General features: G+C 37.6%; 1 protein-coding gene across 6 annotated transcripts in view; it reads left to right on the top strand.

The window, feature by feature from the left end:
- LOC105493844 (anoctamin 4) overlaps positions 1-12269 on the top strand; it is a 380690-nt gene that overhangs the window by 108062 nt on the left and 260359 nt on the right. The window contains exon 2 of one of the 6 annotated variants that reach the window (XM_011761785.3): positions 2008-2059. The exons of the other annotated variants lie outside the window; for them this stretch is intronic. The gene's annotated coding sequence lies outside the window, so the exon portion shown is untranslated. The remainder of the gene's footprint in view (positions 1-2007; positions 2060-12269) is intronic. 6 annotated transcript variants of the gene reach the window in all.

Below are 12269 nucleotides of genomic sequence, written 5' to 3'. Positions count from 1 at the left end.
TTTCCTTCTCAAGGAGGAATGACTTCAGCGACAATAACAATCTGTGTCTTTCAGCCCCAGTTTGAACTTACCCATTTTGAAACAGCTTGCACTACTAGATTGGTTCTTATAAGTTTTGAAAGTTCTTAATTACAAATTAAATCTTGATCCTGTAACTTGGTAGTAATTGTACCATCTATATATAACTTTACGATTTTCAGAGGACTTTCTTCATTGAAGGCAGTATGAAGCAGAAAGGGCAGGCATGGTGCCACTTTACAATTGGGGAAATTGAGACACAGAGAGAGTAAATGACTTGTTTGGGTCATAGCAGTTAGTAGTAAATGTCAGAGGAGGGATGGAACCTAGATTGGGTGACTCCTTGTTCAGTGCTCTTTTATTTTTACTTCTCTTGTTCGTATTGAATTGTTTCAGAGGTTGGAATTAGGAACAAAATAAACCTATATCCCATTTTATGACTCACAGTCCCTCAGACATGTGAAGGCAGCAATCATGAGTTGTTGCTTGTTTTCCAGTCAAACATGTCTCTTTTCCAGACTGTAGTAGCATGGAGACCCCCTCAAAGGTCCCTGATGCAACAGAGGTAGAGACATTTACTGGAGTCAGAGGTCAGCTTTCTTACCTGTGAATTGGCCAAAGGCATCTATTAGGCTTTGGAATGTTAATTATTTCCTGCATTTGTCTTTGGCTAGCCTTCTCTAAATGCACCATAAAACACCTGAAAAGCTACCAGATCATGTTGTTTTTGAGTTAGGTCACCAACCCTCGTCAGGATCTTTTAGGCATGCCTGGAACATTGGTTGACAAAATCCAACGAAATGGCCACCTCTGTTTCTCTAGCCAGTGAGTCTTAATAGGAGGTGAGCAATGGGCATGCCTTTAAAAAAAAAAGATGCCTGTGCCTCATCATATAGTTACTGAACCAGAAATGTGGGGAGAAGAGCTCAAAGATGGATATTATGATGGTAAATACATTTGGGAAATTCTAATGTATCCCTGAGATACCACTGTCATACTACTAAAGCCTAAAATGACATTTAAAAAAATGCTACCACCTATCTTTATTGGCTCATACAAATCTTGTCATCATTTGATATTGTCATGACATCCCCCAGAATTATAACTGACCCAGGTCTCCCTACACTCATGTATATATTCATTCATTTATTCGTTCATTCATTCAACAAGTATTCATTGAGTAGCTGGTACGGTGGATAAGGTAGTGAATAAGACAAAGTTTATATCCCACAGAGTTCATATTCTAATGGTTAAGAAGGCAACAAACAAATAAGCAGAAACATCTCTTAGGTAGTAGTAAATGCTACAAAGAAAGATGAAGCTGGGTAAGGAGATATAGAATAATGAATAGGGGGTTGCAAGCTACTTAAACCGAATGGTCAGGAAGGCTGAGGGGGTGACATTTGACAGTCCTAAATAAAGTGAGGGAGCATAGGAAGATCCAGGGTGAACGGTAGTCCAGGCAGAGGGAACAGCAAGTTCCAAAGTCCTGAGGACAAATTTGAACTGCTAGCTTTCGTGTTAGTTTAAAATAATTGTTTGATTTTATAAGACATGCTAGTCTTTCAGAAATACAGAATATAATTGATCAGGGCCTGAAGGATGAACTCATTTTCTTCTGTTAGCTCCAGGTACTTCTTAAGAATACTTAGTCTACTTTTGCTGTTTGCTCTTTGTAGACGACAATGCAGAAGTTGGATGCATCTTCTATGACATTTTTGGGCTTGTGTTTTAAGAGAGGTATATGGTCTCTTTGGGGGATCTGGAATCTTCCTGAGAGTGAGTCAGCAAGATTGGTGGGCCCAACACTGGCACGGTCTCAGCCAAATTCCCTGTGTAGCTTCTGACAAATGCCAAACAACTGGTAAATATCCACCCCCTACTGAAAGCCAAGGACAATAATATTCTTTATTTATTTTCTGGCTCTGAGTGTCTTTTCTTTTTGTTTTTGCAGCCTAACGTTTTTGTCATCTTTGGCATTTTTCACAGGCTCCAGCTCATTCCTGGCTTTAGTTGAACTTTTCTGACATTCTTCATATAGGTCAGTGCTACTCTTATATTTCATTCTTTGTTATATGATTCTCCTTCCATCTTTTATGTGGTTGTTTTGAAGCCTGAACCCCTCAGAAAGTTTCCTCTGTGACCACATTATTTTCTCTGGAAGTCTGCTCTTTTGTCTCCCCTCTGCAGCTGTTTGCAAGTGTGTGTGTGTGTGTGTGTGTGTGTGTGTGTATGTGTGTGCCTGTTTGAAATGTCGTTTTTTAGAGGCTGATTCCTTTCTGAAGTTGGTAGATTCCTATTTAGAACTTCTGAGCCTAACATCATGCTAGGTTTACTTCTAATTTTAATAAACACTTTTATTAAGATCCTGTCTTAGTTCATGTGCACTGCTATAACAAAATACCTTAGACTGGTGGGTAATGTAAAGATAATAGGAATTTGTTTCTCACAGTTCTCAAGGCTGAGAAGTTCAAGATCAAGGCATGAGCAGATTCAATGTCTGGTGAGGGGTGTTCTCTGCTTCCAAGATGGTGCCTTGTTGTTTTGTCCTTACATGGTGAAAGTGGAAGGGCAAAGGGGCCTAGCTCAATCCCTTTAGCCCTTTTATAAGGCACAAATTCTCTCCATAAGAGTGGGGCCCTCATGGTCTAACCACCTCCGAAAGGCCCCACCTCTTAATACTGTTGCACGGAGGATTAAGTTTCAACAAGACTTTTGGAGGGGACACAAACTTTCGAACCATGATATATTCTAAATTTATGTCTTAATTCAGCTTTTCTCTTTCACAAGCTCCAGGATGACATAATTTATTTCCTCCAAAATTTCTGTCACACCAGCATCACCTTCCAGTGACTTCTTGTAAGAATTATGATAGAGGAGCTGTTAATCTTCTTTTATAACATAGCAATTGAGACCATGGGAAAATCTGGGTTCAAGTCCAACTCCACTGCTTACGCTCTGGGTTGGCTGTAGGCAAATTGTTACGAAGACTGAAATAGTGCACACCAAGTGCTTTAGGGCTGTGTTGGTGTATTTTTAGTCCTCGATAATTGCTAGTGGTTACCATAATCATTATCAGCATCAATATCATGATTCTGAGAGAAGAAATTATTGTCAAGGTAAGTCAAGAATGAACAGATTCGCTAAACAAGTATCTGGACTGTCGATATTCCCCTAACTATAATATTGTAACTCTGTAAAAATATTTCTAATCTATATTCAGAAAATATCCTTCACACTTTCTGTTCCTGAGAGTTTCAATGTCTTTTTATACAGCAGTTTAACTATCCTCAACTTCTCGCCCCGAACTTACATATTCAAACATTCATCAAGATGTTCAACAGAATAAAGGGCCTTACCAATATCAAAGAAGCACCCTTTAAAAGTACTCTGTAAAAGTACCCTGTAATTTAGAAGACAGGTAAACGATGACATGATCACATAAAATCCTGTTGTTGTTAAGAATGATTACTACTCCTTCAAATATATACAAAATCACTTTTAAGTTGGTTAGACTTTTGAATAAGGAGAGAGGAATGGCTCAACCAGTCATTTTAGAATAAATAATTATCCCATGCTGATAGAAGAGAATGGAATAATCTGAGAGTGATTGTGGGAGTTTGGACTTCAATTTGAAATATACAATGAGTTGTTCATGTTGAAAAACTGACCAGGATGAAAGAATGTTGGAGTTATTAGATAATTCTCTTCCGATAGAAGCTGAGCTAAAAATAAACTTCCTGTTTAGTTTCATTCCTTTCAGCTAAAGTCAAGACAATGCATGTCAAAGATGTCTGTGCTTCATTCATTCATTCAGCAGTTATTTATTGAGTATCCACTGTATATCAGGTACTGTTCTGGGCATTAGAATTACAGAGGTAAATGCAAGGTGCCTGCCTTCATGGAGTGTACACTCTACAGGAGGGGGTTAGATTTAAGTGAGAGAATAAGTCAGAAAGATAATTTCAGATAGTGCTAAGGCCTGTGAAGAAAAGAGAACAGGGTAATGGAATGGGTAGTACAAAGAGGGAGGAAATGAGACTCTTAGAGACAGGAATGATGATAAGTTTCAGATCTGGGGAGAGTTCTCTGAGGGGAAACTGGATTTTATATTTTATCCAATATGGATTGAGAAGCCATTTAGAGGTTGCAAGCAGGAGAGTAACATGTTCTGGATTTCATCTCACAGCAATTCCCCTGTCTTCTTAGGATAATGTATTGGAAAGAAATCAGACCGAATGTGAGGATGCCAGTTAAGAGTCTGGTCCAGGAGAAAAAGGGGGGTGGATTGGACGAGAGTTGGGGAAGTGGGGATGGAGAAGAGTAACTACAGTCAAGATTTATTTTGGGTTCTGAAGTGACAGGAACTCCCAATAGACACAGCTCTGTGGGGTGGTAAGGTAGAGGGATGTTTCTGACCTGCCTATCTGGTGGAGGGTGGAACCCTTTGTTGAAATTAGAAAAGTAGAGGAGCTGGCTTTTTGGAGAGAGTAGATATAGAGAGTGAGGAATGAAAAAATAAAGTCAGGGCTTTAAAAGCTTACAAGGCATCCACGTGGAGTTGTCAAATAGTCAGCCAGAGAGATAGTCAAAGCAAGAGGGAAATTGGGGAGCATTAGCATGTTCATAATATTAATGTTATGGGAATAGGGGAGATCAACAAGGCAGAGCATAGAGAGAGAGAAAAAGAGGACACAGGACAAAGCTCTGGAGAAATTAGCTTAATTCATGGGTAGAGGAAGAGGAGGTTGAAGATTGAAAAGGAATAGCAGAGGGGTGGGGAAAACCGGGCAAATACTTTATTGCTAAATCCAAGAGAAGAGCTTTCAGAAGTTCTGAAAGTTGTCCACCATGTACTGGGAGATTAAGAAGGGGAGAGCAGGAAAGGCCCATCATAGTGGCCAGATGGAAGTCATTGTGCTGTAAGCAAAAGTGTTTTGAGTAGGGTGTAGGTGGGTGGAGAAAAGATTGCAGGGAGTGAGAGAGTGAATGGGACGTGAGGAAGCAGATGGAGATGGTGAGCGTACATAGTTCTTCAAAGAAGCTGTGAATGGGTGGAACCTGGAGGGGATGTGAGTCATCACAGAAATATTAGACATTTCTGAGATGGCACCTGAAAGAAAAGTTGACCTGGGAGAGGACTGGCTGGCATATAGTAAGTACTCTGGGGTTTAAAGGGTAGGAATGGCTTGAGGTAAAGGTCTCTGACCTCTTTTTAGCTTAGGACAATCTCTTTTCCTTCTTTGTTCCTCCCAAGTGGATGTTGTTTGACCATCCACTCATGACAGAAACTTGCCTGTCCTTGCAAATTTTAGTAACATGAGCCAATAAATTTGCTTATATTTTTATGGCATAAGATGTTTGCCATAGAGTCTTTTTATTGTCTATATGTTACATATGTCTATATCTATGTGATACATATCTACATAATCATATAAATATGTTGTCTACATGGAGTTTCTTAGAACTAAGAAAAAGCATACTTACTCTACAGTTCACTCTAATAGCCATCTAGACTAAGGAAAGAGGAGAATAAATGAAAAAAAAAGTAATATATTTTATTATGGTGTTGTTTTTAGATAGCATATATAGCATTTACTTTACGAGTTCAGTGTAAGTTAACAAACATTTAGAACATGAAATGAAATGAGAGCTCATCTGGTTTAGCTTCATTGAGTAGAGGAAATGGATGCCTAAAGGGAGCAAATGATGCATGGAAGGAAAGGACCCAGGACCTGGCTTTCAACTTAGGAACCAGGGCTTTGGAGTCACACAGACCTGGGTTTGAGTTCTGCCTTTGCCATCCATACCCTTGAAACTCTGGGCGAATTATTTAGCTGCTCTGTGTCTATTTTCTAATCTGTAAAATGAAATTATAAGGCATTGATCTTATAGTTATGAGGCATAGATGGTATTGCAAATTAACTAGCAAGGCGTCTAGCATATAGAAATCCCTTGATTAGTATTAAATCTATAGTGTCCCAAGACCTTGAATGAATTAGTAGTAAACTGAAAAACATGAAGATCATCCTAGTATATAAAAATCTTCACTTTGGGAGGCCGAGACGGGCGGATCACGAGGTCAGGAGATCGAGACCATCCTGGCTAACACAGTGAAACCCCGTCTCTACTAAAAAATACAAAAAACTAGCCGGGCGAGGTGGCGGGTGCCTGTAGTCCCAGCTACTCAGGAGGCTGAGGCAGGAAAATGGCTTAAATCCGGGAGGCGGAGCTTGCAGTGAGCCGAGATTCGGCCACTGCACTCCAGCCTGGGCGACAGAGCGAGACTCCGCCTCAAAAAAAAAAAAAAATCTTACTTTCCTCTCTTGTCTTCTTACTGTTAGTTTTTGGGTAAACCAGTAATTCCATGTTTCAACAGAAATTATTTGGATTTCTGTTGATTCATACAAAGTTATAAGAAATAACACAGAAAGAACTTATGTACAGTTTCCCCCAATGGTAACATTTTAAAAAACTTAATAAAATATCACTCAATAATTTGATGTTATGAACAACAAATATTTTACTAGTGCTAATATCTATTAAAATATCAGAAAATTCAATTTTTTTATAATTTGGGACTAAAGCAATATCCTGAATTTGAGTATGTGATGGAATCATTAGACAAATGGATCTAGTGCAGCAGACTGCTGACTTTGCTCTGACTTAGTGACCTTGGCCAAGGCACTTAACTTTTATGCTCTAGAGTTAATTATAAATTGGGACAAAAGTACCCATCTCTACTTAATTCGGGGGAGTGTTCCAGATTAATCAGATACTGTGCATGTGTATCCCCTGGCTATCTCTCCTATCACCTTTCTTTATATACTGTTTTGCTTTTCCTTCTTTGCCAACCCATAATGATTTTCTCAGTTTTTAAAGCACACCATGTTTTATCTCATTTCTATACATTTTCTAATGCTGTTCCCTCAAGTCTATCTTATTCCCTTCCTACCCTGCTTCCCAACCTATACATACACTTATTCTTTCTCCTTCTCTTCTTTCCTTCCCCACCCCCCCAAATCCTACTTAATTTTTGAAATCACAACTTTTGCAAAATCTTCAGGGGAAGCTCTGCATAACCCCCAGACCAGATTAGGTCCCGAGGATGTGTTCCCTTAGCATCCTGGGCCTCCATTCACAGCACTTTACCCCATGTCCTTATTGTGCTTTGTCTGATGTCTGTTTTTACCAGTATGTGAAGTGAGGGCAGGGAGAGGATTGCTTTATTCACCACTTCATTGTACTTATCACAGTGTCTGCCACAGAGTGGATGCACAATAGATACCTATCGAATGAGTGAATGAATACATTTAATAAACACACGCTAGCTTTTTTGGAAGGAAACGCTGTGCAGATCAGGTGGAATTGTGGGTGGTATTTCTATTTAGTATGTGACTCATCTATATTGAAGGCTGTTAAATGTTTAAAAATATATCTTTGTATGGTAGTTTGGTTTTCGTTATTTCTTTCTTTTGTTTTCATGTCAGAATTACTGTGTAATTATGTCTTGCAAAACACCTCAAATGGTGGCCAAGATGAATTTTTACAGGGAAGGCAAGCCTAAAATAGACATGAATGTTTACTGTGGTGCATTAAAGCATTGAAGAGTTGTGAATGTGAAGCTCTCACCAGTCTTTAGTAAGCATCATGTTATCTTGGTACAGGAAGCAAGTTGCCACTTCTTATTTTGCCTCAGGTGGTGAAAAACTTCCCATTTTAGGCCAATTGAGGTTGTATGTGCTGCCTATGAATGCCAAATATGAGTCTTAAACTCCAGATATGTGGCTGAGATAAAAGTAATGTTAAATTGTACTCTCTGCTTTGGTGTCTTGTACTGACTTAAAAAATCAAAGTAAGAAGAAATTTTTGTACCTATGTCAACTGAGATTTCACTTGTTTTTTTCTTTTTCCTCCTGTAGAATAGGACTTACAAATGTTCCCCTTTGGAGTACTAGCCTTGATTGATCCCATTGTTCCTGCTTTTTGCTTTCTTTGTCTCTGGTGTTGGGATAGCCCAATAAAACCAACTTTCTTCTATACTCAGCAATTGCATTGGGAGGGAGGAGCAGAGACTGCTTTCCTTGTTTCATTTCCAGTCACTAAGAGGGTATTTTGACCCTTGAGGAGTATATATCTGAGATCCTAGATGCCTAGATCCTGTAGTTGGTTTACTATCAGAATCACCAGGCAAGCTTTTAAACAGTGCAGATTCTTGGACCCATGCCCTAAAATTCTTATTCAGTAAGTTTAGGGTGGGACTGAAAATCAGACTCTTTTTGATGATACTGATGTATAACCAAGTTTGGAAACTACTGTTTGGGAATCCCAAATGCTTGAAAACCTTTGTGAGTCTTTGGTGTCTTTGGGCTAATATTCCAAACCTTGAGCATGATCCTTTGTGGTCTGACTTCTCCTGGTCTATTGCTCCAGCTTCTTTTCTGCACATGGCCCCCTCACACTCTTCCACTGAGCCAAGCTAACTACTTGTAGGTTACTGATCGCTCAATGAATTTTCTTAACTTTTGGACATGGTGGAACATGTCTTGCCCCCTCCATGTCCTGGGTAATTCCTATTGTCTTTTGGACTTCTCTCACCTACTCTGATTGAACTGGGCTTATCTGGGTTCTCCTGGTGCCTTACCTCTTTCCTTTCTTTTCCTACTTATCATACTATATTGATTTGTCCTGCACATAGTGAGGATAAATAAATAGTTATGAATGAAATAAGTTGCTTGCTTAATTTTCTGTATTTCCTACTGTATTATGAGCTCCTTTAAATAAGACCTTCATCTTTTCCACTTTGTAGGCCTAGTGCACATGTTGGCATGTGGAGAGCACTCAACAAATCATAGTTAAACATGTAAATTAATAACTGTCATTGAAAATAAAATAATCCTGTCCTTTGGGTAAAAGATCCTGCAGTAGTTAATGTTCTCAGCTGAAAAACATTTGCCTATTACAATAGACATGTATTTTACTGGAATAGAAAAGAACCTGGGCCATAAATGGTAATTGAGATTGGGAATATTAATAGAAAAACAGAGAAACATACAGTTAAATTGTTCTGTATGTATTTTCAAGTGTTTTATTTTATTTTCATATAGGTAATACCATCGTATGTTACAAATTCTAAAGATAAAATAGTACATAGGGAAGAAAGAGTCTCCTTCCTGCCTCATTTCTCAGCTACCAATTTCTCCAACCCAGAGGCAGTCAATGTTTTAGTTTTATACCTTTCACAAGATAAATGGTAATATAGGCTGCAGACTGTCTGTTTGCTTTTTTACTTACTGATTTGTCTTATTGGCAAACATCTATATAAATGAGTGAGTACACAAGGAGATTCTTTTTATCTCTTTCATAGTTTCAAAGTATTCCACTCTATGGATATATTCCAGTTCATTTTACTAGTCCATTATTGATGGATTTTTTTAGGTGACTGATTTAAATTCTATATCTGTGAATTCATTTTTTCACCCATGTCATTTTGCGCATGCACATGTATATGTAGGAAAATTTTCAGAGCTATATTTGCAACGTCATTGAATGTGTGCTTTGTAATATTACCAAACTGCCAAAATGGGGATTATATCAATTGTTCATTAATTGTCACCACCAACCTCAAATACCTGGGACCTTGTGGGCTTGGGCCATCAAGCAGATGGTCTTTCAGACTCTGCAATATGTTCTGTAATGTGTACATTTGGTTGAAATGAGTTGAAGGTATTTGAGAGTACCTGGAACTCTGAAGCTACCTTAGCTACCTGAAGCAACCACTGAGGCTGAATTTTTGGAGTGTTAGTGTTTATCTATTAATCATTTATTTAGGGATATTTAATTAATAATTAAAATAATAAAACATAAACATTTTCTCATTGGAGTTTTATCAGTATTTCTGCCATTGATCCTGGGAAAGGGGACTTATATATGATTAGAGTCAGGAATTTGGAAATCATTGGAAGTAACGGCAAAGTTGACAGTTGACTGAAATAATTAAAAGAAGGCCTAGGAGGACATGGTTCTTCCTTGTACACCTACCGGTCATGCCCAGTGAGGAGAATCATTCCTCCTCCTATGCTCTGTCCTCTTCCCAAATAATACAAGGATCTAAATACCATTTAACTACAATCTTCCCATTCTTATATATAATATTACAATTGTTCAGTATTTAACTTATACCTGCTTTCTAATAATCCCCAAATAAACCATTATTACTATTTTGTTGTTTTTGTAGCTAGTCAGCAGTTCTAGGTAGACTTACCAACATGACAACCAGTTTATTTATGTATTATTGTTTTTGCATTTTCCATGTTCCTTCCGGATTCCGTCTGGCTTCTAAGAAGGAGCATCTTTTATGGACAGTTCTATGAGTGATAAAATCTCTCCGTCTTACTTTCTGGAAAATATCTTTGTTTTGCTTCATTCATGAATATAGTGTTACTAAGTATAGAATTCTAAATGATAGTTATTTTTTCTTAGTTCTTAGAAGATAATCTTTTTGGATGTCCTTAGGAGATATTTTTTCATTGCTTTCTGTCATCTTTTGTAGCTGATGAGAGAAGTCTGTCAATGTAATTATGGTTTCCTTGTTGATAATTGTTTTCTGTTTGCTTTAACTGTTTCCTCTTTTCTTTGGAAGAGTGCCGTTTTACTTGTTGTGTTAGCTGTGGCATGTTTAGAAATGCTAGAGACCCATGTTTTCCTTCTATTATGGAAAGTTTTCAATCATTACTTTGAATATTCTCTCCTCTTTTATTTTTAGAATTTATGTATACACTGCATTGAGTATTCTATGCCTCATGTTTCTTAATGAATCTTTCATATTTTTTATTTCTTCATTTCTCCGTGCTGCATTCTGCATGATTTTACCAGGTATATCACCTCCCTTATTAACTCCCTCTTTAGTTGGTTTCTTTTTTGTTCCTTTTCAAAACAACCTTTTATTCCCATAGAGTTATATCCTAGTCCTTTCTACTCATTCACCGTGTTTATCTAATAGTCTATTTTAGATTTTCCTTTCTTCAGTTGTGGGAATACAAATTATTATCTATTTTTATCTGCTTAATCTTCTCCAGCATGTTCCATTTCCTTTTGTGTTTCATAGCTTTTCTTTGTGAGTTCCTCTTCTGCAGGAGTTTTGATAGTTGTTGTTTGTATGTACATTTTTGAGGAGGGGATTTCATGTGTCCTGGCTTCTCATGGACTAGGTGGCATTTTGAGGTCTGTGGCTTTGTGTAGGGATACTGAATGCTAGTTTTCACCTCACGTGGTCCCAAGTTCATTTCTTTTCTCTCCTCATGTGCTTTATGGCCCAAACCCCTATGTTCTAAAGTCTAAATCTGAAGTCCATTTGGACCCCAAGTGTATCAATTCCTGCCTCTTGGTCAGGAATTAAGTGCCTTCTTTGTGTCTATAGCTGGGGTATTCCATTTCTTTGTTTCAAGCTTGGCTTTGTAATGCTTTCTTTGTTGTATTTGCATGCGTCATTACAATGTGTTAGTAATGACATTTTGGTTCATCCTATCCTCTTTTCTCCCCTTTATTTCTGTTTTATTGTCAATAACTTCTTCTACTTTCTGCCTTTAGCTTTTATTATTAGTTACTAAAACAACTTTATGCTAACATCAGAGGCTTATAAAAAATAGAAAAATTTCCCCATAATCCCATATTGAGGCAAAATGATCTATTTTTATTCTCTAGATATCCTTCAAATCTTTATTCATAGGGTGCTGTTGTTACAATCATGCCATATATTTAATTTTGTGTTATAACTCTCTTCTGGTTTACATTTTGCCCATATTTCTTTGTAATCTTCAAATTACCATTTTAATGGCTCTATGATAGCCTCTTGAATTGGTGTACTCTATCATGCTTACAGAGTTTGTTTTCTGTTTTTCATTGTTTACACAAATTTCCGCAGAATATTTTTGCATTTATAGTGTTTGCATTATTTTCTGTGGCTAAAATCTCAGAAGAGAGGATGTTAAATTAAAAATTCTTAACCAGGCATTTCCAATTTGACCTTTGAATGGCTTTTCTCATTTTACAGTGACATTAGGAATAAATTCACACACCGACATAAATTTAATACCAACTGTTTGGGAAGTTCTGTGCATTTTGAGTGGCATAGTGACAAATAGGACCTGCTTCAAGTTTCAAGGAATTTACAGTGAAATAAAGGATATAGATATACTATCAACTTTTATAATATTAGGATAAATGGAACAAGTGGTACAGTCAAAATCTAA

The sequence above is a fragment of the Macaca nemestrina genome, chromosome 10 (genome assembly GCF_043159975.1).
Source record: "Macaca nemestrina isolate mMacNem1 chromosome 10, mMacNem.hap1, whole genome shotgun sequence".
NCBI classification, from domain to species: domain Eukaryota; kingdom Metazoa; phylum Chordata; class Mammalia; order Primates; family Cercopithecidae; genus Macaca; species Macaca nemestrina.
The sequence above is the reverse complement of the archived record's forward strand: the minus strand, read 5'-3'. Positions and strand labels throughout refer to the sequence as shown.